Here is a 27,733-nt window from a genome sequence, read left to right as displayed (position 1 = left end):
TCCTGAGAGGAGAGATGATAATTCACACCAAAACACTAAAAGGTGAAAAGGCTGGTGGAAAGGCTAGGTATGTGTTCTAAAACTTCTGTCCTCACCAGAAGAGCTCCTTTAGCAGGGTGAATCCACACTGCTCCCACCTGAGCCTAACCTCCAGTCAAAGCAGGTTGACTAAATCCCAACACTCTGGCTCCAGAGGCAAGGAAATAAAGGCAAAGCAGGGAGGGAAAGGGAGGAAGCAGAAGGAACCACACCAGCCTGAATTCACTCTCAATACCTGGCAGCAGCAGAGCTTGGTTTGGGCTCATGTTGCCTGATGGTTCAGCTCAGTTAATAAAATCTGTATAAGTCCCCAGAGCTCCATCAGCAGAATCTCAACAGTGAGCAGGTCTCGTTCAACATTATTTAACTCTGTTCCTATTTTCTTTCTAGCTCCCCCATCAATTTCACATACACACTGTAACTGTTGATTATTTCACGTGTTCCAAGCAAAACGAAACAAAGAAACCCAAACAAAACAAAAAGCCACACCTTAACCCCAACCCTAACCCTAACCCTAACCCATCCAGTTCAGGTGGTTACACCAGGGGACACTCCTTTACAGATGTCTGGGAAGAACTGTGTTGGAAGAATTGCAGTGCTGGACTTGGCCTTAAAAGCAGCCATGCCTCCCTTGAGAACTGCAGAGTCCCATCTCCAAATCTTACTTTTTGGGGCCTAATATCTTTTACTTAGCTTGTGCCAACCAAAAGGAACCAGCTGGGAATTGGTTTGTAACTTGATAAAAATTGAAATATTTCTGAATCTTGATGGTTTGGGGGAATCTTTGGATAGCAGAGATGCACGACATTCAGGCTTTTGTGATATTTACTTTCAGAGGATGTAGGAATCTGTCCATATCAAGGAGCTTTCATGACAGGGCCTAAAGTGTGCAATTGGCCTCTTATCTTGTACACCATAATGGGATCCTGGTCTATTAATAAGCCTTCTCAGCCCTACTGGATAATATATGACTAGCTGTAAAAGAGTATAAATTGTTACTTTCTGTTCCCTTTTTCAAAGTTTACCATCATTTTGCCAGCAGCGGGTTTCATAATTTAGTTTGTGGTTGTGCCTACAGGACAGCACAAGAGCACAAGATCCCAAGAAAGGCACCTTATGTACGCCCTCAGACTTGTTCTGATTCAGCTGCAGGTTATAAGTCATCTTTCACACTGTGAGGAAACTATTTTATTCCATTCCTAAAAAGGGAATTTTTTGGCGGAGAGAGGAAAAGACACCAATTGACCAATTAATTAGAATGTATTTCTTCCTCTGTTCAGTCTCATATTTCATTAACAAAAGTTTCAGACAAATGCCAATTACAGTGTTTACTGCTGCTGAAGAATGTCTTACAAAGAAGTCAGCTTGATTTCTGGATCTGAAGTCTTTTCAAATGGTAGTAAAGTGAAATATTAATTGGTGAGGGTTTTGTTGCTGTTTTTATAGGTTTTTTAAAAAATTTAAGCAATCCTGACCTTGTGTTTGTGTGTGTATGTGCATGTGTGCATATATATATATATATATATATATATCTATCTGTAGACATGTGTGATCTTGGAGAATTACTTTGACTGTTAGTGCACTTGAAATAGAATCCCTTGCTGCTCACAGATGTCCTGAGCTGGCTAGGGTTGTCCGTGCTACCAAGGCAGCCCCTGGTTTACAGAGATAATCAAATTGCTGCAGCGAATAACAAATCCTTGGTGACCTAGCAGCTCAGTGACTCCCCCATATTGATGATGTTTACCCAAGCATGCTCCACTTGCAGAGGTTGTAAAATAAATGAGAAATTTGATTTGTTTTGGTTGTTTCAGAGCTGTGCTCACTTTCTGTTTAGCTACCATCGAAGTGTCTAGACACAAAGCATCTAAACCCTCCTTTGACCCTAAGACAGTGAGTTTCAGCCAAATGTCCAAGTGTCTGATTCCAGGATGCAACTGGACAGCACAGAGGCATTTCTGTCCTGAACCTGTTCTGGCTTGTTGTTGTTTCAGCAATGCCTGGTGTTCAGAAAGGATCCAAAAACATTGCTGTGGCTTCCTGGATTGCTAAGCAGATCTGACTCTCAGCTTTAGTCTCTGCTGGAAGCCCTTGTTCAGAGCTTGTAGTACTTGCAGCATCACCTCAGACAACAAGCAAGCACTGACCCACTAGCTTATAATTTATGGCAATGCAGGTTGCCTCTGCTTTGAGAGTTTTAAAGATCTTAGGTTTTCTATGGAAGTTAATTTTGTGCTGCAGCTTTGTACAAAACAGGCAAAGAAGAATCCAGCAAAGGAACAGGCTTTCTTCTCCTTGGAGTCTCCGAGTTGTTAGAAAATGTATTTTTAATATCAATGAGATATATTTGCTAGAATCAGGATCTCCAATATCCCTGCGCCCATGGGACTGAATGTCAGAAGGGCCATGTATTAATGTCTACAGCAAAATAAGTGAACAAGCCCAGTACTATCAAGTTCTCTCATGCCTACAACCACTTCAAAGTCTCCCTCAACAGGCATCAGATCTATCTCAGAGCTGTCTGGCTTTGGTTTGTTCTCCAGGATACCTCTAGTCTCCCCAAATCTGCCTGTAGGACAAAGACATGCACAAAGCCCACGTGGGGCGGGCTCCTGGGCTGGTGTAAACTGGCACATTTGCCTTGGCTTCAGGGAGCTCCTCCAGCTGCCAGGCCCAGGAAGCTGCTGTGCCTGGAGTGGCCTCTGGGCATTCAGAACAAAAGACAATTAATGAATAGAAATAGTGTGGCTCTGGAAAGCTAATATTAAACTAAGGGGGTTTCAGTAGATTTTATACTATTTAGATTAAATTTATGCTACTTACTTCTTAAGAACTTCTGCAAACAGTCCTCGAGTTAACTTATTCAGATAGCAGCAAGAAAACTTCATAAGTCATCTTTAATAACTAAGACTGTGTGACTACATTTTAAGTTGTTACTAGGCTATCAAAAAGATATGGTTCAAAGAACGTTGAAAACATTTCAAGACTTTCAAGTCCCTATCAAACTTCCCAAGCTGATATTCTTCTAGCTTATGCTGTTGCCAAAGAAATAAGTTTAATGGAGTGAGATCAACTCTGGGTTTTCTTGCTCCTTTTGGTCACATAAACCCAGACCTGCAGTGTTATTTTGAAAAGAAAAGAGACATGTTAGAGAATATTATTTAAAATAGGCTCTATTTTCCTAAAGGATGTGTTACCCAGTCACATATGTGGCTTATGTAAATATGTAATCAGGGTCTGTTTCAATAGAAGTGTTTTACATGAGGGTTTTAGTAATGAGGACTTTGATAGTCAAGGTATTGGATCAACTACCAAAAAAGCTTAGTATGGCTCAGAGATATAAAGCAAATACCTGAAGAGTAGAAAGAAAGTCCCATGCCTGCAGCTTAACGAATTGGATTATCTTTCTTTTTTTTTTTTTCTTTTTTTTTTCTTTTTTTTTTTTTTTATGTGTGTGTGTGTGTGTGTGTGTGAGAGAGAGAGAGACAGAGGGAGAAAATCCTAATAACGGCAGAATCCAATTTTGGGGCTTTTCTTCTTCTAGGTTTGGGATAGTTTTCAGGACCAGCCATTGGGTTACGGCCTCCCAAAAGATGTCTTGGGAAAACCCAGAGCAAGGCACCATCCCCAGATGGTGGCGTCCAGGTTTTGAGGTCCAGTTCTGTTGATACCACAATATGTGGTATGTGATGAATTTTGGCACTGATCTCTAAAAAAAGCCCATTTAGCACAAGGGACTGGGACTCCACAGAAACATTCAGCAGATGACAGAAATAGAAAAGGACTCAGGGTATTTGCATTCAGTTTCTAGGCTAAACACAATGCACTGGCCTCTTCTAGTTTTAGAATAGATAAAATGATAAAATTTTTCAGTCCTATAGCTTGTAAACTGTTGGGAAAATGAGGTTTTACTTCAGGTGTATCTTCTTAAATTTTTTTATGCCATTATAGAATCTTTTCAAATAGGAGGTGACAAGAAATGTTTCAGGAGAATGGCTACTTATTTGAGCCATTCTCCTGAAATACAGTAAGTGATTTCCCCATACTCTGCTCTAGCATCCACCAAATAAATATCCTGGAGTGAGTATATGATTGGGTATCTTATTTTTTGCATTTGGAGCACAAGCTCACACACCAGGGAATTTTTTAGCAATTGCTTTAATAGTGCCATGTTTACAAGAGCAGTACTGGTGTTATTTATCACCAACGACTTGCAGAAATTGTTTCAATCTCATTTGCACAATGGATGTGCTGGAAGACCAGTGAGGTTGGGAGTACTGCAGTTAGCAGCACAGGAGAGAAAAAGGCTGATTTATCTCTTTTTAATCTACCAAATTCTCATTACAAGAGTTTCAGCCTTCTTGCCTCTATGCAGTCAAGGGTTTCTTGCTGCTGTCCTCTGCAGCTGGATCTTATCAGCGAGGCAGGCAGGGAAGGCAGCTGCTGCAGCAGCTACTCTGAGGGGGAATAAAGTCCCCTTACAACTCTCTTCTGGCTACTTGCACAGCAGCTCTGTTTAGCCAAAGACAAGCACTGCAGAAAAATGGGTAAGGAAGGAATTTTTATGATGGATGTCTGGGAGAGGATGAGTGCTGCCTGAGAGATACTTCCTCTGCATTGGGCCCTGATTCACGGAGCTGAGCAGCACTGCCTTTTTGTCTGTGTGGCTGGTTCCTGGTTGCTCCTGTCCCTGCTCACAGCTCTACATGAATGCAGTTCAAGCAGAAAGAAGGGTTCAGCATGAAGGAACAATTTGTTTGCTGTGGATGGTATTACAAAGTTTACATTCTCTGTTCATTTATTTCCAATGTGGTCCTTGTTTCTAACTTATACTTGGACCATCCTGCTTGACACAAAATGGCATATCACAGACCCAGCCCCTCTACTAAACCAGTTCCTGCTCTGTTCCTTGGTTGTTGTGTATTTGTTTTGTGTGAAACTGAGGCAGGAACTTGCTCTGCCTCCCAAATAAAAGCACCTAAGGACTAGGCTACAGCAGAAAACTTCCCTGGTGTTCCTTGTCCTCTGAGTCTTTAGAGCTGCTCTTGCTGGTATGGGCATAAATCCCACTCTCTTGCTTCAGGGTAAGTGCTCCCATAATTAGGCTGGCATCCAGCTCTGTCTTAAGAGGTCAAAAGAAAAACAATTTTCTGTTCCACATAGTTACTTCCTCCGGGAGACAGTTTGGTGTCTTCCAATTTTGACATAACTCTTATAAGCCCACATATATCCTGTCTCAGGCAGCAGTGCTGGTATGTGAGTCCTCTTCTTGGGTATCTATCTCTCCATACTATGTCTAGGAGATAGCCAATAATATGGTTCATGTATCAGGAGTTTTTAAATGAAGCTTCATTTCTTTTTCTTCTTCCAAACCAGAAGCACCATACATACACAGCTCTCCTTGGCAGACATCTGTTTGGGTAGCTCCTCCAATTATAAACTGCGGGTTGGCACATAATTCCTGAAAAGACAAGATTTCAAAGTTTGCATCACCCTTTCTGGCCTGAAAAGTTCCCTTTTCTTGTTCCTTGTTTCAATATTCAAAAACTATTAAGCACTTTGAACATTTCTTTAAAAATATACCCTTTATCTGATTAACACGGTCCCAGGAAAAAATTTCTTTTTTAAATTGAGGGCTGCATGTATGTTTTGAGACAAATCCTGACACCCTTTGCTACTAGGCACTGTCACTGATACTACTGAGATTTTTTTTCTACAGTGGAGATAGAGGTGAAAATTCACCTCAGTGTTTACATTTTATTTCATCTTGCTGAGACTTTGGTTTAAGCAGCACATATGAGTTTGTGAATCTAACTACTGTCTGTGCCACTGGAACTATGCTGAGTTTCCAGTGCCAACAGTGTGGAGGATGTCCCCCCACCCTGACCCTGCTTCCTGGGAGGCCAACCACACAAATGCTTTTATTAGCAGCAACACCCCTCTCTTCCTGGCTCTTTGGGGCCAGCCAAATGGTTTATGGCAGTGACTGTCACTCATATCCCAACTCTGAGCTCTCCAATAACTCATGGCCTATATTAGGAAGTTGTTACAGCGACCTGATGAAGGTCTTCAGGGTGAGAGAAGTGGACGAGAATCTTGGTTCATGATCAGAAGGCTAGATTTATTGAGATATGATATATAATACATTATTACTATACTAAAAGGAATAAAGAGAGAAGTTGCAGAGGCTTGCTAAGCTAAGAATAGCATAGAAAAGAAGATATAACAAAGTTCTGTGTCCAGCAGAAAGCAAGGACAAACTCTTCCGTGAGTGGTCAGCAAATCCAAACACTCACAGAAGACCAATCACAGATGCTCCTGTTACATTCCACATCAGCAGATAATTATTGTTTACATTTTTTCTTCTGGGGCCCCAGCTTCCCAGAAAGGACAAATCCTAAAAGAGAGGATTTTATGAAAAAATGTCTGCGACAGGAAGTCATTATTGTCTCTCTACAGACAAAAGCTTTTCCTGTTTTTCTGAGAATTTTCCATAAGCTTCTGGATGGCAACAAAGAACAGTTTATAGGAAGCCTAACTTGGCAAGCAGAGTTGAAGACAGTTTAGGCGGTCACTGGCTCTCCTCGAGAGCAGCAGTTGTCAGCTCTGGGCATCCCAGGGAGAGACAGAGACAACCCAGGACTTGTGTATGATGGAGAGCCAGTTTGTGAATCTTCGTTCCAACAGGAATCATCTCAGTTACATGCTTTTGCTACTGTCCAGTGGAGAGGGGCCCAGCAGTATGTTACCCATCACACAGAAAAAGGTTTTGTGTAATTTTGTGTAATTTTTTCTCTTCTCCTTCCAAAGTGCTGCACCTGGTGTCAGTCAGATGCATATGACTTATTACTCACCCAGATACCTGTCCTTCCTGAGCCACTCCCAAGTGCCACATGCACCTTTCACACAGCTGAGTTTCCCCTCAGGAGTCCCACAGGCTGGTCTCTGGCAGGCATGGCTGGAACATTTAACCCTGTTGGATCTCAGCTCTCATTTATTCCTTACCCTGCTATGCTTGTGGCAGTGTGTCTGCCTGCAGCAGGCTTAGCACTGTTCTTGTATGACAAACCAAAGTCTAATTTAATGAGTTTTTGTCCCGTTCCTCAGCTGTTCCAATGGCCAGGAAAGGCTCGGGATGGCCTTGGGGCAGCCCGCGCTCCAAAGGATGAAAGGAGTCTTCAGGTTTTTTGGTCTTCAGTGTTGTTTATTAATTTTTATCTACAATATTTTCCCCCGGCCCGACAGAGGTCCGCACAGCAAGCCAGCCATGAACCCACTGCCTGCCCTCGGGACGGTCACTTATCTTTATACTAAAAACTATGTATAAGATATTTACCTTTTTCCCCCAATACCTTTCACCCTTATTGACAAGTGCACATTCAGTAAGAACAAATCCCAAAGTGCCACCACCACCACTGAAGATGGATGACAAGAAGAAGAAGAAGGACAGGACACGCCCTAATTCCTCCATCTTGTCCCTTAAAAACCCCCCTGTACCAAAATTCCAAAACCTGTGTTTCACACTATAATTAATCTATCTCTTCACCATTTATCCCCGTGTGATCCTTCCATCCTCATACAGCTGTTACGTCTTGTGCAGGGTCAAAGTCCAACCACCAAACATTTCTGGCAATGTTCCAGGACCTCCGAGTCCCCCAAGGGTTGTCTCGGTGACTCTGCACATCAGGACTGCTGTGCTGAGTTCCCACATCTCCCCCTTCTGTTTGCACTAAAAACACTTCCTTTGCCACCTGACTCATGATGCGCCTTAGACATTCAAAGATGCACGGAATAACAACTATGAGGACTAAGAGAATTATTAAGACATAGAATGCTATCTTTAAAATTCCTCTCCTGTGGGACCTCAGCACCTCAGGACTGAGGTGCAGAGGGACCAAGACCACCCTTGGGGGGCTCGGGAGTCCTGGAATGTTGCCAGAAGTGTCTGGTGGCTGGACTTTGATCCTACACAGGAGACGACACCTGTATGAGGATAGGAGGATTTCACTGGGGTAAATGGTGAAGGGATAAGTTAATTAGAGTGTAAGACACAGGGTTTAGGATTTCTGTACAGGGGGGTCTAAAGAAGTAAGATGGAGGAATTGGGGCGTGTCCTGTTCTTCTTCTTCTTCTTCTTGGCCTCCATCTTCTGTGGTGATGTTGGCACTTTGGGATTGGTTATTACTAAAAGTGCACTGGTTAATAAGGGTAAAAGGTATTGGGGAAAAATGATAAATATTGTATACGTAACTTTGAGTATAAAGATAGGTGACCGCCCCGGGGGCTCGCAGTGTGCTCATGGCTGGCTGCTGAGCAGACCTCTGTCGGGCCAAGAGAAAATCTTTTAGATAAACAATTAATAAACACTGAGACCGAGAAAAGATCTGGAGCTTCTTCTCGTCCTTTGAAGCGCGGGTTGTCCAAGGCCACCCCGAGCCTTTCCAGGTCACCTAAACAGCCGAGAAAGCAGCAAGTGGCGTTCGCTGCGTGGGCTACTCCCCACCAACCCTTTTGGGGGGGCATCAGCCCTGAAGAGCTGAAGAGCTGAAGAGCTAAAGAGCCAAGAGGTGTGCTCCGATCTAGGACGAGTTCCCAGGAGAGCACTGATAGCTCCTGAGGAGAGAAACCTGAAGAAAAAAAAGAAAAGAAAAAAAAAAAACAGCCAGAAGAGTCTGCAAAAAACAGCAGTCACTGAGAACTACATCTCTCAGCTTCTGCCGAAGAAAGTTCGTAGCAGAGCAGCCCGGACTGGAACCAGAAAGCGCCTCTGGATCCTTCTCCCGTGACCTGCTGGACAGAGACCGGGAGCCTTTGGACAGCTCTGACGACAGATTTGGTGAGAAGGTCAAAAATAAGAACATGGGGGGCACAGTCTCCCAGGAACAGCAGGAAATTTTGTCCGCCTTACAAGGCGTGGCTCAATCATACACGGAAGGGATCCCAAAGAAAGAATTAAAACAGTTATTGTTGTGGGCAAGGCTCAATTATCCACTTGCAGAAACATGCCTGCTATTCAAAGTGGGGTTTTGGCAAGAAATTAATAGACATTTATATCTCTTAGCAACAAAAAAAGATGAGACAACGTTAAAGCTGCTCTCGCCAGCTAGAATTATGCTAGAAGGCATTTCGGTGCAGTCGAAAAGACTGGAAGAGCAACGAAAAGTTGCGGGACCCTCAGAAGGAGGGGGGGAGCAAAGCTCTGGGAAAAAATTAGTTCTGGCCTCAAGAAGCCAGGGGAAAGGGCTCTCGAGGAAAGAGAGCAGGAAATAGTATAAAGATAGGTGACCGCCCCGGGGGCTCGCAGTGTGCTCATGGCTGGCTGCTGAGCAGACCTCTGTCGGACCAAGAGAAAATCTTTTAGATAAACAATTAATAAACACTGAGACCGAGAAAAGATCTGGAGCCTCTTCTCGTCCTTTGAAGCGCGGGTTGTCCAAGGCCACCCCGAGCCTTTCCAGGTCACCTAAACAGCCGAGAAACCGACACTCTCCATATGGGAGAGATATCAAAAAATCCTACCAGATCATCGATCCACGATCCTGTGATCTCGCCAAGTTTATTTATTCTGTCTTTTATTTTCTGAATACTTTCATGAATTGATTTTGAATAGTCTGAGAGATTCATGCAGCACATCCCTTCAAATTCTTCACAACCATGTCCATGAGCGAGCAATAGATAATCGATCGCTGCTCTGTTTTGAAGAGTTGCCTGTCTTATACCACTAAAGTCTTTTAACATGTCACTCAATGCGACAGACACAGATTGAGCATGTTTGCTCAACCAACAACCCATGCGGTCGATTTGAGTCAAGGCCAACCCCGATGCTGCTTGAGGTGAGAAGATTGCTGTAGCAACTCTCGCTGCCTTGCCCCAAGTAAATATTTTGTCATTGCAATTTGCCGCATAATGTTGTATTGATCTTTTTTCTTTGTGCTTTTTCTCTCTTAGCGATTTCAAATCTGGCGACAACATTGAAATTTCCCCAATGCTGCATGGACCTCCCGTGGCATTAGGAGGAATGCCGTGCCAAATTCTGTCCCCACAAATTAGAAACAAACCCCGTGGCAATTGCACTGGGACTTGGATCGATCCTCTGGCAGTTTTTTCTGTGTGTTTGCACCAAGCTGATGCATTTTTATAGAATTCATGATTGGGAGTCACATCGATAGTTTTTGTCTTTGTGACATTTGGAGTTTCGAACAGCATGCAGAGTTCCATTGTCATGGACCCAAAAATCTCCAATTCCTGAGGTTCTGTAGAAGCCACAGGAAGAAGATGTGTCCAAGCACACCACTCCTTCACAGGATCTTTAATGACCTGCGAGATGTTAACTGCGGAGTGCCCTGGAATTGGCCATTCATCCACTGGCAATCCAACCATGCATGCTGAAAATGGTTTCCCTGGCCTCGAATGTGTCAGACAAATACTATCCAAATTTGCTGCTTGAGCTAAAGCCTCCCATACATTTTGTTTCGGTTGATTAATAGGTAAATTTGCCCCATTGCTTATTGCAATGAATGAAAGAATGATGCACATGAGCATCGTGAAGCTCATGACTTCACTTTCATGCGAAATCATTGTTATGTTTTTCCACTCAAGACCCCAAAGGAAAAAATCCCAAAGTCTTTAGTTCTTTTTATTTCTCTTCCAAGTTGTCTTTTGCAGTCTGAGTCTCGACTTCTGTCTGAGTACTCATCTCTTTGTTTCTCGGATCAGCTTTCTCCTGTTCTCGTGTTCGAAATGGCTTCACGTGTCGTGCTGACACCCACTTCAGACCTCGATCTGTGGAAACACAAGCGAAACCCTTGCCCCAAGTGATTAGTTTGAAAGGACCCTCTATTTGTCCTGTCTCTGGGTTTCTGATCAAAACTAAAGGATTTTCCCTTAGCTTTGCCTGTGTGCTATTTAAAAAATGCCTCACGATTGGTGGATTAGGTTCTGAGGATGAGCTATTTAGGAAATTCAGCACATACAATGCCTTATTTAATTTCATGTGAGGTGTTGCCTCTGGCTCACCCCTTCTTTGTCTGTCCAGAAGGGATTTCAGGGTGTGATGTGTTCTTTCAATGATTGCCTGACCTGTGGGCGAATGTGGAATACCAAATGTATGTTTGACACCCCATCTTTTCAGGAATCTGTCAAGCACCCTGCCTGTATATGTTGGACCATTGTCTGTTTTTATCTCCTGAGGCACACCTAATGATGCAAATGCTTGCAGAAAATGTCGACAAGCATGGTCTGCTGTTTCCCCTGCATGTGCTGAAGCAAAGACTGCACCTGAGAATGTATCTACTGAAACATGAACATTTTTGAGCCTCCCAAAAGATGGATACTTCATGACATCAGCTTGCCACAATTGAAGACTTTGCAGTCCCTGTGGATTGACTGCTCCTGTAGAAGAAGGTGGCTGCACAAGCTGACAGTCTGGACAAGCACTAATGATCTCCCTCGCCTGACTCTTTTTGAGACGAAAGGACTCCATCAGCACCTGTGCATTCTGATGAAAGAACGCATGACTTAATCTTGCCTGCTCAAAAATGTCCGGCAGTGTTTGCAAAATGGGCATTGTCAACCTGTCTGCCCGAGCATTCCCTTCCGCTAAAAACCCTGGAAGTGTTGTGTGCGCTCTAATGTGCGTGATAAAATATTCTCTTTCCCTGCTCTCTAGCACTGTTTTCAAGCTCGCCAGATATGAGTATAAAACCTCATTACTGACGTCTTTCAAGAGCGAACCCTCCAGTTGTTTGACCACACCCACAACATATGCGGAATCTGTGACCAGATTGAGAGGTTGTTTGAACAACTGAAAGGCTCGGACAATGGCTGCAAACTCCACAATTCTCAATCCCCTGTCGTTGAGTTTCTCCACGTGATCATCGACTTGTGTATCTTCCCTGAGCCATCAGTGAACACTATGATCCCGTCCAAAGGTTCTTCACTTATTCTTGGTTTCTCTCTGTAACATATTTGTGATTGCAGTATTCTATGCTGTGGAAAATGGATTGTGCAAATTCCCAGAAAAGCTAACAACGCGATTAATAAGTCTTTCGATTGTTGCATTGCCCAATTGAAATAGTCTTGCTTCAGAGGTAATCTGATGACTGAGAATTCCCGTCCTGCCATTGTCAGCAACCTTGTTCTCGCCTTTATGATGATTTGTGCTGCCATCTCTAAATCTGTGAGAATTGTCTTTGAAGGCCTGTATGGTAGAAAAACCTACTCTATGATTATCAAAGAGTCTTTTTGTGATTCATCCCATTGGAAGATCAAACCACGGAACTGTGTTTTCTTCCCCAGCACTGTCAACTGAAAAGGCAACATTGGAACAAATCGATGTGCCTGCCTTTTCTGTATCACGTCTGTGACTTTCTGCAACTCTTTCTTCGCTTCTTGCGTGAGTGTCCTGGGAGATCGAATGTCTATGTCTCCTCTCAAAAGATCGAGCAACGCTGGAATGGCGCTGTTTGTGATTCCCAAAACCGGCCTCATCCACTTAATCTCTCCTAAAAGCTGCTGTAAATCATGCAAATTGCTGATCTTTGTGCTGACCTCCATTTTCTGAGGTTTTATTGTTCTCTCTGAAATCTTCTGCCCTAGATATTTCCAAGGTGCAACCTCTTGAATCTTTGAAATGCTGATTTCCAGACCTGCCTTTTGCACCTCTGCGATCACACAGTCACGAGCTTCTTGCAGCTCCTGTCGTGTTGATGCTGCAATGAGCAAATCATCCATGTAATGAATGATCTTCACCTTCGGAAATTTCTTCTGCACTGGTGCCAAATCTCGTGCCACGTACCATTGGCAGATCGTTGGAGAATTTTTCAGTCCTTGTGGAAGAACCACCCAATGGTACTGCTGCAGAGGCATTTCCTTGTTGATACTCGGAACTGAAAAGGTAAATCTTGGAGCATCATCTGGATGGAGCGGAATACTGAAGAAACAATCCTTGAGGTCAATGACCACAGGCAGCCAATCTCTGGGAATCATTGAGACAGATGGAAGTCCCAGCTGAAGTGGTCCCATGTCTTCTATGACTTCGTTGATCTTCCTGAGATCATGTAACAATCTCCATTTGCCTGATAGCTTTTTCTTGATGACAAACACTGGAGAGTTCCAAGGGCTGTCTGTTGGCTTGATGTGTCCCTTCTGCAATTGTTCTTGGACCAGGTTTTTCAAAGCACTCAACTTTTTCCGCTCAAGGGGCCACTGATCCACCCAAACTGGATCATCTGTTCTCCATGTCAACTTCAATGTGGCGAGTGCCGCAGTGACCCCTATTAAAAATCCACTTCGATCTTCGCGCCCCATTGTGCCAACAGGTCTCGACCCCAGACTGTGATCGGCTTTTGGACGACAAAAGGACGAATGATCGCCGTCTTGTCTCCTGGTCCCGTGACAACAACAGAATTCTTACTCTGCAGACAAAGAGAAGCTCCCCCTATGCCTGAGAGAGAACCCAAGGGCGCGACCAAGCTCCAATTGCGTGGCCAAAAGATGTACGATATTACTGTGACATCTGCCCCTGTGTCGAGCATACCTCTGATTGCTATCGTCCTGTCTCCACATGTCAATTGGCACGTGGGTGTGAGTCGATCTCGACCTATGTGCTTCACCCATGTAATATGTACTTCAACATGTTCTCTCATAGGAAACCCTTTTTCGTCGAAGATTGACATGATTTCTCCAACGGTGTGTGGCGGCAAGGCGAAAGCTCTCGCAACCACAGTATTTTCCGGCACAGTCAATGGTGGACGAAGCGCTCTTGCCAGAACCGTCAATTCTGTATTCTTGTCTGCAGAGACAACTGTAGGATAAACAATGAGTCCAAGGATGCTGCATTTGTCTTGTCCAACTATCAAGAAATCTTGTTTTTTGTATGAATCTCCGCAGATACCCGTTGGTATCTCTGCATGATTTTCGTCTAGAAAGCATACTAGTTTTGAAGCTGCCAATGCACACTGTGCCCCTGGTGGGAGGAGGTCTGGGTCGCTATGGAATCGACTGAGGGTTTTGCTGAGGGCATCTGCTTGTCGCTCACTGATGATTGCCCTGTCTGCTCTTGTGTCACCACCAGTACTTGTGTCTGAGCACGCTGGTGATTTACGGATGCACCCTTCTCCCATTTCCCGGACACGGTAATGGATTTCCTTCCACGTCTGTCTGAGAATAACATTCTTTCACAGAGTGTCTTCCTCTTCTGCACCGTGCACAAATTGGCCTTTCCGCTTTTTGTGCTGGTGCTGGTGTATGTCTGAGGACAATTCTTTCTCATGTGTCCAAACTCCCCACATTTGTAACACTGTCTTCCTGGGGGATTGCTCTTCTTCTGCATTGTTACAAGAACTTTGTTGGTGTTCTCGTTCTGTTGATGAAGTTTTTTTTCCAGCATCTTTTCCAACATCTTGTCTTCTGATTGTCTCTCTGAGTGTCCCTTTATCTGTTCTTCCCATTCCTCTCTAAGTTCGTTCTTCACAATCGATGTGACATGCTGAGGTGTCCCCACCTTGCTGCATGCCTCCACCATCTCTGCCAAGGATGGCCGTCCTGGCATGGCACTAATGACCCATTGACAATCCGGGTTGGCATTGCTGAAAGCTAAGCTCTCCAAGAGAGGCCTCTTCGCTTCCTCAATCATCATCTGTCGATCCACGGCTTGTGTGAGTCGATCGATGAACAACATGAATGGTTCTGCGGGACCTTGCCTGATGCAAGAGAACAGAACATCCGGAGCTCCTGTTGGCATAATCTGCATGATTGCCATTCGCGCTGCTTCTTTGATGTCATTTAACACTCTTCGTGGAAGCCGCACTGCTTGTTCCCCTGGGTTGTCATCCGGAGGATCTCCTGCTAACTGCGCTTCTGTGAGATTCGCGTTTGGCCCACCTTGATATCTATTTCGCAACTCTGAAAGATACTTTCTCCATCTTTTTTCCCAGACGAGACTCTGTGTGTCAGTGAGAATCATTGCCACAATGCTTCGAATATCATATGGCGTAAGGTTATACGTGGTGAATGTCACGCTTAATAGTTGTTTGAAATATTGTGAATCCAGCCCAAAAGTTTGAGCCGCCTTCCCTAAGTCTTTGAGTGTTTCATGACCCATCCTTTCCCATCTCGGGTTCTGTCCCTGGGCATCATATGTCACCGGCATTGTCAAATCTCCTGAACCCGGAAATAAATGCTTGTCTTTTGCCAACGCTTTTCTGATGCACTTCCAATCCATCGTCTTCACTGGCTGTTGAAATTCCTCCTCTGGAGACTCCATTGGAATTTGCATGAACAATGGAGTTGTGGAGGTCATCAGTGATTCGTTGTACCTCATCCTTTGCCTTGAGGTTTTCAGCCTTGCTCCTAAATCTGAAAAGGAAACTTGAGGATCCTGTTGATATCTCTTTTTTGCTGTATCAAAAGAATGCAAGAAGCTTTTTGCTGCTTCCACTGCTGACAGCATCCACACCGGAACACCTTCCGCTGCTGTAATCCGTACGATGTCTTCTCCTTATTGCTGTGCTTTATCTGAATTTTCCTCGTCCTCCTGAAATCCCAAAGTTGAGGGATAATCCATTTGTTGCGTTGTCATTGTTTTCTTAGATGTACTCTTCTTTTTATATGTTGTTGGAAAAAATCGCTGCATTGTTGCAATCTTGACACGAGATGGCGCTGTGGCTCCCCTGAACAGATCCGGCATGTCATGCACTTCAGTCATTCCCCCACGAGGTGGCGCTGTCACCGGACTGGACAGCCTTGAGGAAGACGGCACAAACTCGACTGCCCCTCGTTTGGCCGTCTGCTGTGCCTGCGATCTCGTTTGAGACCGAGTCTGCATGGCTTTTAATTCAGCTGACAATGGAGCTGGAATATGTGAACGTCCCCCCTGGAGGGAAGAGGCTTGGACTCCAGGGGTTTGGATTGAAGGCACCAGGACTGGAGAGGGGGTGGAGCCTCGGGATGTGGAACCCTGAGCACGGCCCCTCCTCGCCTGAGATGTCACAGGGGAACGAGCTCGCCTCCGCCCGCGTTCTGCTTTCTGCACATGTGTGCTTTTGGAACCACCCCCCGTCTTTCCCAAACTGACATAATTCTCTCCCTCCCGTTCCGCCTCTGAAATCTCTTCCCTCTGATCTGTCCCTGACTCTCTCTCCTCCTCCTCTGACACTGTATCCACTTCTCCCACCGGTGTGTGCAGCCTGCCCCCTGCCGGCACCCGGGCCCGCTCCACGATTCGAGCCGATCTCCGCGTCCCAATTTCTGGGTCTGACGTCACAACCGCGCGTCTCCTGCGTCTCCCTACGGTGGCCTTTTGGGGCTGTGCAGCTTCTCCTAACTCACTGCCCGTGTCTGACGCTCCTGAACTGGTTTGAGACCCCCCCCGGGGTTCCGCGAGCCTTGCCCTTCGCGCGCACCGTTGCCACTGTGCTGGCTGGAGCAGCCGCCACTCCCGGCGTTGTGCTCACAAAAGCCACACCAGAACCCATGTCTCTCATCACCTCCTTACTTGCGCCACCCCCCCTTTAGCCTGCACCGCCGCAGCTGCGCCAGTCTGCTCTGCTGACGCCATGCTGCTGTGCCTGCCGCAAGAAAGCGCTCCCCCCAACCCTTTTTCTCCCCCTTGGACCCCCCCTTCTGACCCTGCCGCTTCTGAGTCGGAGCCTGAAGTCCCTGTACTCTCTGGGGTTTCAGGGCGTTTTAGGAATTTCTTGGGCTTTCTGGGTGGTGGTATCGGAGGCAATGATATTATTCCCTGCTCCCGTTCCTCGAGAGCTTTTTCCCCCTGGCTAACTGGGGCCAGAGCCAATCTCTGCCTAGAGCCTTGCTCTCCTCCCCCTGCTCCTGAGGGACCTGCAACAGCTTGTTGCCTTTCCAGTCGTTTTGACTGCACTGATATGCCTTCTAACATAATTCTTGCCGGAGACAGCAATTTTAAGGCTGTCTCGTCTTTTTTCGTGGCTAGGAGATAGAGGTGCCTATTAATTTCTTGCCAAAACCCTACTTTGAACAACAGACGCGTCTCTGAAAACGGGTAATTGAGTCTCACCCACAATAAAAGCTGCTTCAGCTCCTTCTTTGGAATCCCGACTGTGTACACCTCTGCCACACCTTGTAAGGCGGACAAAATTCCTAGCTGTTCTTGGGAAAGTGTGCCCCCCATGTTCTTAATTTCGACCTTCTCACCGAATCTCTGTCGTCAGAGCACTCCGAAGGCTCCCGATCTCCGTCCAGCAGGTCACAGGAGATGGATCCAGAGGCGCCTTTCTGGTTCCAATCTGGGCTATTCTGCTACGAATCTTCTTCGGCAGAAGCTGGGAGGTGTAATTCTCAGTGACTGCTGTTTTCTTCAGACTCTCTCGGCCGTTTTTTGGCTTCTCTCCCAAGGAGTTATCAATGCTCTCCTGGGAATTTGTCCAAGTCAGGAGCTGCCCTCTCGGCTCTTCAGGGCTGATACCCCCCCTTTGGTGGGAGTAGCCCATGCAGCGGACGCCAGTTGTCCCATTCCTCAGCTGTTCCAATGGCCTGAAAAGGCTCGGGATGGCCTTGGGGCAGCCCGCGCTCCAAAGGAGTCTCCAGGTTTTTTGGTCTTCAGTGTTGTTTATTAATTTTTATCTACAATATTTTCCCCCGGCCCGACAGAGGTCCGCACAGCAAGCCAGCCATGAACACACTGCCTGCCCTCAGGACGGTCACTTATCTTTATACTAAAAACTATGTATAAGATATTTACCTTTTTCCCCCAATACCTTTCACCCTTATTGATAAGTGCACATTCAGTAAGAACAAATCCCAAAGTGCCACCACCACCACCACTGAAGATGGATGACAAGAAGAAGAAGAAGGACAGGACATGCCCTAATTCCTCCATCTTGTCCCTTAAAAACCTCCCTGTACCGAAATTCCAAAACCTGTGTTTCACACTATAATTAATCTATCTCTTCACCATTTATCCCCGTGTGATCCTTCCATCCTCATACAGCTGTTACGTCTTGTGCAGGGTCAAAGTCCAACCACCAAACACTTCTGGCAACGTTCCAGGACCTCCGAGTCCCCCAAGGGTTGTCTCGGTGACTCTGCACATCAGGACTGCTGTGCTGAGTTCCCACAAGTTTTCTAAGGTTGAGCTTCCCCAAGGATAGGCAAAGCCAAGAAACACATCTATGGTATTTGTTGAGGTAACATCCAGGTGCCAGAGTGAGGTGCTGATGGATAAATGGGGTTGTCAGGGTTATTAAACCTGGAGTTACTAAAACTGCAAGTTTCAGTTTCTCACTTAGCCGCTGAAAAAAATAACAAAGTCCAAAGCCTTGAAATTTTCTGTTCTTCTCATTCTCCTTTTCTCCACCAGATGAAGATAATTAATTTGGGGAGGAGGAATCCCCATTTTTAAAAAATATTTCTTGATGTTGCAAAATGGCAAAGGAGAAGTAAATGGGGACAGAAATAAATGACTGAAAAATGAGAGTGCAGGAAAATCTCTGAAGCCCAGATTTTGTAACTTTAAAAAAAAAACCCATCATCTAATCTTTGCTGATGAAAATTACTTTCTTAGAATCACAGGCCATTTCTAGGATATATGTATTTAGGTATTAACATTTCCATTCATTTGCTATTAACTTTTAGAGGCAGCTTGAAGGGAGGCAGAGGATTTTATTTAGGTATTAGCCTGATTTCCTGAGGGGCACAGTAGCAAGACCTCAGTGTGGGTGCTGTTACAAATAACAGTTGCTTCTGGGGTGGCCCATGGTTTGGTGGAGCTTTTGCATCCACCTCTGGATTGCACCCTGGACTTGTAGCACTCTGGAGTTGGGATGGACAGAAAGAAAACACGTTGCCAAGAAGCAGGTGCCCATGAAGCAGTTACAGGATTCCCTGCTTTATAATGGGCTTAGAAGACGGTGATTCCTCTTCCCACCCCCTGTCCAACTTTTCTTCTGCCATGGAAGTAAAGCAAGATAGAATTAAGAGAAAAAGATCTGAAGGAACAGTGGATATTCAGCTCACCAGTGATTTAACCTGGACGTTCAGCTTGCCTTTGGTTAGGGTTGAACCCAGTGAAATAGGAGAGCACTCTTACCATGGGGCTCTTTCAGATTATCCCCCGAGTTTTGAAGGAATATGGTCCCAGGTCCTGGTAGCCTAGAGCAGAAGGACAGACTGGGAACTCTTCATCCTTGAACAGTGTGCCAGTCTTCAGGGACTGCTGCTTCAGGGCTCCATAGTCCTGCTTCAAATACTTGACGGCATTCCTGTTGGATCCAAAACCATCTGGTGCTGCTTATTCTTGTCAGAGTCTCGCTGTGACCCTAGACATGCTGTCCACCCTCCCAGCGTGGGCTGCAGCTCTGCCTTTGCCTCCGGGGCAAAGAAAGGAAGTAAATAGGGGCAGGCAGCAGGCTCAGGTGGAGCCAAGGACTGACCCAAGTGCTCCTTCAGCCCTGGCGGGAGGAGGCATCAGGAGAGCCTGTATGTACCAGGGAGATGGGAGGGAGCCACAGCCATCCCACACAAAGGCTGGGGTCATGGGTACTGCTGCTGCCACTCCCATGGTAATTGCTCTTTTTGCTGTCCCTTTTAAAAATACTCTTTTAGCAAGAAGCCAGGGAGAACTTTTTGCAGGCACACCTGTTAAGAGATGGAAAGAGACTGTGTGCATTCCAAGTGCTGAAAGTGAGGTTTAAGGACCAGTCCTTTAAAAATTCAGGTGAAGATGGTTCAAAATTCCTTCCCTCCTTCTGAAATTGGACTCTATGCTGTTGGAGGGTTGTACAGCTGCAAAACCTGGAGCTGGATATCTATTGCTACAGTTTACATGGCTATGGAGACGCCATGGAGTTTTAAAGCTAGGGAAAATGAAACCCACTTCTGGCTTTAATGAAAAGTTTTCTTAAGAAGACCCTCTCTTTGGTACTCTCAAAGCAGTATGAATTTATGATTTAATTTATTAGCAACAAGAGACTTGAAGTTGAGAGAGCTAGAGCTGGCCACTTGGAGAGGGCAAGGATAGAACCCAGGAGCATGACCTAGGCCAAAAATGGGAAATTGTTTCACCAGATAGGAGTGAAGCTGCTACCCATCTTCAGTGTCACCTTGGGCAGAAGTCACTATAACGTCCCCATCTATAAAAACAGGATGTGGTCTCAGCTAGTGAGAGATTATCCATCATATTTACAGTCTTCTGGTGTTGTTTCCTGCATAAAAAAAAAAAAAAACTACAGGCAGAAAACAAAGCCTTGGGTGCAAAAGGCTTTATAGACCTTAGGAAATAGTGGTTCCTGTTCTTGTAGGAGAAAACTCCATTTCTACCCTAGAAACCCCATTTTGTACTGACACAGGGATCCATACCTCCCTGGCAAGGTGGCTGCCTTTGGAGGTTTAGGAACTGAACGAGGAAATATTTTCCATGGAGCACAACTGCTCTCTGCTGTCATCCTGTGTAATGGCTGGGATTCCCCAGCAGAGCCACCACATGTCTAGCTGAGAGCTAACTAAACAGTAACTTTGTTTGCAAAGGAGCAGGTTTGATAACTACCTCTAGGTAAATTTAGACAGAAGGTGTGGGGAAGGGAAGAGGGAATTTTTAAGGAATGAAACTGGTGACATAAGGAATCCAAACAGAGTCTAGCCAGGTTGCTTGTCTGCAAATATTTGAAGAGAGTGAATGCAGGGGAGGAAATAAAATTACTTGGTCAGTTCCAGGCAGTGAAGGCTGGGCTGTGGGAATTAATATATCAGTTACCCCAAAATTAAACTAATTCTGTTGAAATTGATAAAGAAAAAGAGTGGCTAGCATTTTATCCCTGTTGCATTTCAGTACTTCCAGGCATGTCTGTGTACTGAAACAGAGGGAGGAGTGGAATAACAAAAGTTTGAGGGGAATTTTTTTTCTTTCCACAGTGGAAAGAAAAAAGACCCACTTAAGGGTACCCACTTTCTTAGTTCATGAGGCAGAATACTGCTTTCTTCCCCCACCCTGCATCAGCCTTGTGCTGGAATGTCCTCTTTTCCTGTGGTCTGGCAGAATGCTTTCACTTTGCTGTGATTATTGTAAGCTGCAAGTTTGGCAATGTTGTTCATGGAAAAGAATGGTGCCCCAGCAACTGGAAAAGGTCATTTTGAACAAAGGAATATTCTGTGTCCCATGTACTTTTTGAGATATACACTTGATATGCTGCGTGATCTGTAACTCCAGGTGCCACTTTCAGGAAAGGAAATGAAATCTTGCGATTTCAATGAGGATCAATTTGGCAAGCTTTGGTCCATATCCCTGCACTTCATGGCATCCCATGCCTTTTGATGGTTTTCATTTTGGTGAAAATTTTAAATTTTTTTTTCAATATCCATGACATTTCATTCATATCTTCCCCTCAATGTTCTGTCTTCCTCCTTGATTTTTCCCCCGATTTTGCAACATCTGGCTATAGAGTGTGGCATGCAACTTTCCCAGGCATCGTGCTGAGAAAGGCTGTGAGTAGATCAGAGAAAAGAATGATAAACAATTCTTATCTTCACTTCCTGCACCTGTTGTTGTGAACGTGTGAAATGTGTTATGCAGATTTGTTTACCAAAGGGTGATTTCTTAATCGGCCAATGATGATTGAGTTTAAATTAAAGGACCAATCATGTCTGTCTGTATCAGTCTATCTGTAAGGGCGATGGGTCTCTTAAGAAGCATAGTATAATAAAGTGATTGATCAGCCATCTGGAATCATGAAGTCAATGCTAATTATTACATGGCCAGAAAGGCTGTGCTACAACATCTCTGAGGTTAGTTTTAGCATATTTTCATCCTTTTCACTGCACCTCCTTTCCTCCCAGACCAGTACCTTGTAGTCACTAAATTGCCAAAGTTTCTTTTTTTTCAATTGCATTTCCTTTGATCGTATCTCCGTTCCAGAGTGTTTGTAAGGTTTTCTTTTCTGTTTTCAAGATTTTATTTCCTTTCCTGAATGGAAGAATTTCCTATCAAGAAAGGAAATGAAATCTTGTGATTTCAATGAGGATCAATTTAGCAAGCTTTGGTCCATATCCCAGCAATTAATGTTATCCCATGCCTTTTGATGATTTTCAGGTCAGCAAAGATTTTTTTTTCCCCCAGTATCCATGATATTTGATTCATATGATTCCCTCAATGTTCTGTCTTCCTCCTTGACTTTTTTCCCCCTGATTTTGCAGTCTGTGAGGTTAGTTTTTGCATATTTCAGTCCTTTCCACTGCAACTGATTTATTCCCAGTCCATTTTCTTGTAATCACAAAATTTACCAATTTTCTTTTTTCTTTTTCAATTGCATTTCATTTGGTCATATCTCCTTTCCAGAGTGTTTGCAAGTCCTTATTTTGTGTTTTCAAGATTTCAATGAGGATCAGTTTGGCAAGCTTCGGTCCATATCCCTGTACTTCATGGCATTCCATGCCTTTTGATGGGAAAAAACCCAAAGCTTTTCTGAAGTGAAAGGTTTCAAAAGGAATGGGATGCCATGAAGTGCAGGGATATGGACTAAGGCTTGCCAAGTTGCTCTTCTTTGAAATTGAAAACTTCCTGAAAATTTCCTGAAAACATTGAAAATTTCCTGAAAGGAAATTCTTCTATCAGGAGAGAAAAAGAAATCTTGAAAACCAAAAAAAACCCCCAACTTTACAAACATGCTGGAAAGGAAATATGATCAAAGGAAATGCAATTTTTAAAAAAAGAAAGAAAATTGGGAAATTTTGTGACCACAAGAAAGTAGGCCAGAATGACACGAGTTGAAGTGGAAAGGACCAAAACATGCCAAAACTAACCTCACAGATCAATATCTGTTGAAAATCAAGGGAAAAAATCAAGGAGGAAGACAGAACGGTGAGAGGAAGATAGGAGTGAGATGGCATGGATACTGAAAAAAAAACCTTCACCAAAATGAAAACCATCAAAAGGCATGAGATGCCATGGAGTGCAGGGATATGGACTGTAGGAGAGACATTCTGTGCTGTTCTTGTGAGCCAGAAAAGGCCTCCTGAAGATAAAGGAAAGCCCCATATCTCTCCTGAGGAAGACACCAAGGTTGTCACCATGGAGATGCGATGAAGGAAAGAAAGTTAAGACTCTAGCTAGCTCACAGAATGACATGGTCACCCACTGAGAACTTTGTTTCTTTCCTATAACCAATGGGCAGTGAATGTGTATGTTAAGTGAATGTAAATATCTTGAAAAAATATAAAAGCAACATGTTGCTGCAATAAATCTCTCTTGCACCTTTCTGATGGAGTCGTGGTACTTTGTACTGTGTCGTGCTCTATAATGACATCTGGTGGCCGTCCGCCGTGATTGCAACTGGACTGTAAAAAGAAAAAAGTCGCGAAGTGTACCCTAAAAATGAGTGAAGGCAGCAAGGACACTGTGGAGGTCCAGACCTAATTCAGACGTCTGATTTGAGGTGAGTGATTGGGAAAAATAATGGGAAATAATTTATCAAATGAGGAAAAGACTGTTTTGTCCACGTGGAAAACTTTACTGAAAAGAAATAATGTTCAAACTTCTGATTATGCTCTTTGTAGTTTAATGATATGGTGTAAATCACAGGACTTTGAAGCTGATGCCTTCGGTGTCTGGGCATGGAAAAAAGTTGGGAAGAGACTATGGGAAGTGATCTCTAAGGGGGATAAGACAGTTGTTAATTTGGCTACTATCTGGAGACAGTTGTATGAGGCATTGAAGGAATGGAAAGCAGAACAAGATGGAGGAGCAGGAATTAGAGCAAGAAAATGAAGTAGAGGAACAGGAGGATGATGAGGCTGAGCCTGTCGATGAATCTCCCCCTGAGGAGGCTGCTGAAGCTGCTCTGGATCTTCCCCCAGGATTTGTTATCCTGAGAATCAAACGGCAGGCTAAGACTGTTCCTCGGTATTTATCTTCAAAAGACTATGTTAAACCTGTGTATACTTCACCTGCCCAGCAGTTAGTTGAACTGAGTGCTAAACCAAAGTATCTTACACCTGCACAGCAATTAGCAAAAATAAAAAATGAAGTTACAGAAGAAGCGAAGTGAAAAACAGGCTGGGTTATCGGCCCTTCCGTCTCTCCCTGCACCGTTTGCTCCCCCCTCACCCTCCCTTCCGTCGGCTGCTCCCCCCTCACCCTCCTGCGGATCAGCTGCTCCTCCCCCACCCTCCCGTGGTTCTGCTGCCTCCCCGCTCCCCCCCCCCCACACACTTTCCCTTGAGCCGTCGGCCCTCCTTTGAGTCGTCTGCCTACACTGAACCGCCCGTTGAGACATCTGCCCCCCCCCCCAACTGGTTGAACAAATGCAATCTTTAACATTGTGTCTTTCCTTGTCTAGTGATAGTTCTGACGATGAACTGCCAGTTATAAGTACATCTCAAAAGACACAGGAATCTGTTTCCATTAGACCTCATAGCAGATCCAGGCCTGATGTTTCTTGGACTCTGCCTCCCTGCCAGGTGGCTGTGACTCCTTCACACCCCTTGCAATTTTGGGAGCATGTGAGAATGAAAGCAGCTGAAATGAGAGATTGGAATTTGTTAGAGAAAATAGATCCAACTAAAAGGATGGAGATGGCTATTACAGCGACCTGATAAGGTCTCCATGGTGAGAGAAGGACGAGAATCTTAGTTGATGATCAGAAGGCTGTATTTATTGATATATGATATATAATACATTATAACTATACTAAAAAGAATAAAGTGAGAAGCTGAAGAGGCTGCTAAGCTAAGAATAGAATAGAAAAGAATGAATAACAAAGTTCTGTGTCCAGGGAATCTGTCCCCGAGCTTGGTCCTGTGATTGGCCCCCAATTGTAAACACGGAACATGATCCAATCACAGGAGCACCTGCTGCATTTCACAGCATTCTTCTGTTTACATTCTTCTTCTGGGGCCTCTGCTTCCCAGAAGATGCACAAATCCCAAATAAAGGATTTCTATGAAAAAATGTCTGCGACAGATGGCTGCTGCTTCTTCTTCTGGTGGGCCTGTGGCTTTTCCTGTTTTCAAAGCTGCTCCTAATTCAGGACAACAAGATAGCCATCAGGTTTTTGCATGGCAGGTTGTACAGGACCTTCAGTCAAAAGTAGATCAGTATGGTGTTAACTCTTCTCAGGTAATGCAAGTGATTCATGTACTAAATGCTGATGTGCTTGCACCTTATGATATTGTTCACCTTGCTACAATTCTGTTTCAGCCAGTGCAGTAAGGTGTGTTTCAATCTACCTGGAAACAAATGGTTGAAAGAGTAGCATTGGACAATATGCAGTTATTTCAGCACGATCCACATCACGCTGTGGGAGTTGATGCCTTGCTGGGCAGTGGCAATTCTCTAACCCAGATTTGCAGGCAAGATGGGAACCCCTGGTTCTTGCATAAGCCCAGAAGCTGGGTATGAGTGCCTTACTTAAAACAATGGAGATGGCAGCTCCTAAACCAAGGTATATTACTGTTATGTTTTCCCAATTATCCCATCAAAAAAACCCAAGCAATATTTAAGGTAGCAACAATTTTAATTGAATAGTTAAAAAAATTATATAAATAAGGGATAATTTGGTTCGAATAATAGCGCATAAGCAAAAGATACCGTGGGGTACGGCGGGCAGGGTTCAATGACCCTTGCCACTTCATGTACAAGCTTGCCAAGTGAAAATCACCCCTTATATGTCATGTGTCAATACCATCTCCTCCCATTTTCGGTTTGTCACTTTTCTGTCTCCGCCCTCCTAACTACCTTTACCATGCATGCGCCACCACTCAGTTTGGTGGTCGCAGAAGTCTTTGGGGTCGTCACTGATGAGGGCCCTGTAGTCTTCTTCATTGTTGTTTAATTCACCTTTGGGTAACACATGCGCACCAAGCCAGTACAATGTAAGCCAAGACTAACGCATCACTACATCTACATATCAAGGCAATAAATCCCTTATAATTAGCATTTTCTGGGACCCAACCGGGTTCTTGCTCATTTTTAGCAACTGTATCTTCAGCTTCTTTCCTGTGGTCCTTGAGAATATCTGCCATCTGCTGGGAAGGGGGGGGGGTGGTGGAGCCCCTCCTCTCCCTCTCTTCTTTGGCATTACAACTTTTTAACTATTATATTATTCCCAAATATTATTTACTGTATCAATATTGATTACTGTTTCATTTTTTATCAGCATGAATCATACCTATTTATCACATTACCATCCAGCAAGGGGTGAAGGAACTTTTTCTGCAGTTTGTGGAGAGGGCTGCTGCAGCCCCTGGGAAACAAGTAGAAGATGACAAGTTAAGGCAAATTTTATGCAGACAGCTAGCATGAGAAAATGTGAATGATGATTGTAGGAGAATTATTGATTCTTTACCGGGAGATCCCTCACTGTCTGATCTTGTAGTTGCTTGCTCAAAGTTTGGTTTGGTTGAGCATAAAATGGCTGCTTTGGCAACAGTCATGAAGTCCTCACCCAGATGCTCTGCTTGTGAAGAATCAGGGCATGTGAAGACCCAATGCCCTCAAACTGCTGGACATTCTAGGGTAATTTGGACCAGTAAAGTGCCTTGTTATCGTTGTGGTACTTGGGCCATATTGCTGAATTTTGTAAGTTAAGATCTTTTTCAGGTGGTCAACAAGTGCAGGGAAACTGGAAGAGGAATGTGAAGGGGCATGTGGAGACACAAACACCCCGATGACAATCATGAGCCCTGCCAGCATTGCAAAGCTCTCCATTTGTGACCGATACACAGGGGCCACAAGAGGCTCGGCATGGATTGATATACTGGTAGCTGAAACAGTGACTATTTTGACAAGAGGTATATGTAAAGTGCCTCTTGATGCTTATGGTCCTATAGGCCACAGTTTGAGTGCTTTTCTGATGGGAAGATCTAGTATCTAGTAGCACTATTCAAGGTATTAATGTCCATTTGGGTCTTACTGATTCTTATTATGTGGGACAAATTCAGGCTATGGTGTCTGTTAGTGAACCTCCTGTTGTTATTCAAAAAGGTATTTGTATTGCTCGGCTTGTTCCTTTTCTGAGTTCTGTTTCAACTGTAGTGGACCAGAGTCGTGACACTGGAGGTTTTGGATCTACAGGACCACCTCAGGTTCTCTGGACTCAAAAAGTGACAGCTGAGCATCCGGTAATACAATGTTTGGATGCTGCTAAGGGATGTCACCTAGAAACTACAACAATATTAGGTTTACTTGACACAGGAGCAGATGTAGCTATAATTTCACAGCTTGTTTGGCCTCCAACATGGCCCCTCACTCAAACTTTGGAGTTGTTGGATTAGGTGTGTCAACTGCTGGTGCTTTATCTGCTATCGCAATCACTGTAACACACCCAGAAGGCCAACAAGCTAACATTAGACCATATGTTACAAATGCTCATCCTAATTTATGGGGATGTAATTGCTTAACCTAATGGGATGTTAAAATCACAATGGATTTTTAGTAGGGGCCACTGAGATGCAGGGCTTTAAACATCTGGTTCTGTCCTTGACATGGCTGACAGATAAGCTTGTCTGGATTGATCAGTGGCCCCCACCTATTGAAAAGCTTCTTGCCCTGTGAGGCTTATTGAAAGAACAATTACTAGCTGGACATACTCAAAGATCATTTAGCCCATGGAATACACCAGTGTTTGTAATAAAAAAGAAATCTGGAAAATGGAGACTATTGCACGATTTGCAGCAGATAGACTCTGTGATGGCCACAATGGGTGCTTTACAATCAGGACTCCCAATA

At 44.4% G+C, this 27,733-nt stretch overlaps 1 pseudogene; it reads right to left on the bottom strand.

The window, feature by feature from the left end:
• The window catches only part of LOC131555086 (calpain-8-like), a 55,490-nt pseudogene extending 36,148 nt beyond the window's left edge, over positions 1-19,342 (bottom strand).
• Between the last annotated feature and the right edge of the window lie 8,391 nt (positions 19,343-27,733).

The sequence above is a fragment of the Ammospiza caudacuta genome, chromosome 3 (genome assembly GCF_027887145.1).
Source record: "Ammospiza caudacuta isolate bAmmCau1 chromosome 3, bAmmCau1.pri, whole genome shotgun sequence".
In the NCBI taxonomy this organism is placed as follows: Eukaryota; Metazoa; Chordata; class Aves; order Passeriformes; family Passerellidae; genus Ammospiza; species Ammospiza caudacuta.
The sequence above is the reverse complement of the archived record's forward strand: the minus strand, read 5'-3'. Positions and strand labels throughout refer to the sequence as shown.